Raw genomic sequence first — 2,500 nt, forward strand, 5'->3', positions numbered from 1 at the left:
AATATAATATAATACAATACAATACAATACAATGCAATATAATACAATACAATACAATACAATACAATACAATGCAATATAATATAATACAATACAATACAATGCAATATAATATAATACAATACGATACAATGCAATATAATACAATACAATACAATGCAATATAATATAATACAATACAATACAATACAATGCAATATAATACAATACAATACGATACAATACAATACAATACAATACAATACAATACAATACAATGCAATATAATATAATACAATACAATACAATGCAATATAATACAATACAATACAATATAATACAATACAATACATTATAATACATAATAAGAGCTACATTCGACTAATAGTGTGGTCTTTGGTACCCTATCACAGTGATAAAAAAAACCCGATATGCAATAGTATGACATAAAGTACAGGATATCAATTTTTTTAAAAAGATACATTTCTCATCGAATTCAAACTTAAGGTGATCTTATTCCATATCATGTAAATGTAGCTGCACGAAGCTCGATGAAATATAACTGATAAAGGGGAAAACCCGAAACGTCCATATTATTTGTTTTCGTATATTAAATTGAAGCTTACATTGTTATTTAATTGCTTATCAACACAGTTCTTATAAATTAATTTAATTAAAATAGATAATATATATATATATATATATATATATATATATATATATATATATATATATATATATATATATATATATCTTCTAAGAGATTCCCGAGCTAAAATCGTATTGTTTTTGTTTTTGTTTTTTTGTGTTTTTTTACAAACGTTTTCAGGCGGCAGATCAGAAATTATTTCCAAATTCCCAAATTGCCGATTCCCAACTTCCCGGACCAGCAGATAATGACAACACCCTGGTTGTGGGTGGCAACGAGACGTGTCAATAGTCTGAGGGCGTCAAGTACTCTAGGGCTAAATTAGGAAGGAACCCATTGTTAAAGACGACGATGATGATGTCTATTTACAGGTGATTGATACAACTGAATTATATTAGACGCCTAACAATTCCATTTATGGTAAAAATAAATATAAGAAACTTGAATTATAATATTTACAAAACATGCAGTGCTGACATGCGCGAAAGGCTAAAATTATGCCAATTTACGCATACCGATAGATAGAATGCGCTTGGCCAAGGAGTTCACAACATTGCCATCCGGAAGTATAACGGACCAACACACAAACTCTGTGTAACCATGAACTTTTATAGTCTGGTTAATACAGTTTAGTGAGAACAACTCACAAACGCGGATGGCAAAAACAACAACAAAGGCCTGAGTGACGTCATCTGCATACTATCTATATGCGGAGAGGGTGGCATTTTTCTTCTCGCGGAACCAATGACTTTCTTGAGCAATGCTTGTCAAATTTCTTTTTTTTTTTCTTTTTTTTTTTTGGGTTATTTTTTTTTTTAATTGTATAGATAGTTCGAAGATGACGTCACTCAGGTCTTTGTTATTGTTTTTTTTTTTTGCCATTCGCGTTTATGAGTAATGCTCACTGAACTGTATTAACCTGACTATAAACGTTCATGGATACACACAGTTTTGTGTGTTGGTCCGTTATACTTCCGGATGGCAATGTTATGAGCTTCTTAGCATACTATCTATACACTTTCAAATTTTGTGCGATTATGTGGTCTAGTGGTATGACTCGCGCCTTCGGGCCGGAAGGTACAGAGTTCTAGACCCACTCTGTGCCTCGCATAGTTAAGTCCTTGGAAATGAATCTTTAGTCACATTCTATCATCGTACTTAGGTGTAAAATGAGTACCTGGTCGTTAACAGCGTTGTCTCTGTCGAAAGAAAAATTGATAATATCGCCTAACAAGTGTAATGTCTTGTCCTACTTCTAAAGTAATTTGAGAATGTTAAGTGGATATGCTCTATGCAAATGCTTTACTGGGTGGAATTCCTGACCTCCCATAGTGGGCAGGGAGGTACATACTGTGTCTTCTATCCCCTTATGTCTGTTTTCCAACATGCTTTCTTTCTTTGTCTTGGAATGAGATTACTACATACTGTGTCTTCTATCCCCTTATGTCTGTTTTCCAACATGCTTTCTTTCTTTGTCTTGGAATGAGATTACTACATACTGTGTCTTCTATCCCCTTATGTCTGTTTTCCAACATGCTTTCTTTCTTTGTCTTGGAATGAGATTACTACATACTGTGTCTTCTATCCCCTTATGTCTGTTTTCCAACATGCTTTCTTTCTTTGTCTTGGAATGAGATTACTTGGTTTTGTCCTGGCCCTGGCGGAGTCCTGGATGGGAGGGAAACAGTCAAATGCATAGTATTTATTTTGGGAGATGATATCTTTTTCCTTGTAAACCATCTCTCTGTGTTATGTATTATTATATTTGTTATTTTTGTATTATGTCTAATGTAAGCATTTGAGTGTATTCCTCTTTGTTGGATTTTGTGCTTATGTCCGGATGAGACATATAGGTGATCTCAAACTAAGTAC

This window comes from Berghia stephanieae, chromosome 8, assembly GCF_034508935.2.
Source record: "Berghia stephanieae isolate SIO BIC M18660-M18661 chromosome 8, UCSD_Bste_1.3, whole genome shotgun sequence".
NCBI classification, from domain to species: Eukaryota; Metazoa; Mollusca; class Gastropoda; order Nudibranchia; family Aeolidiidae; genus Berghia; species Berghia stephanieae.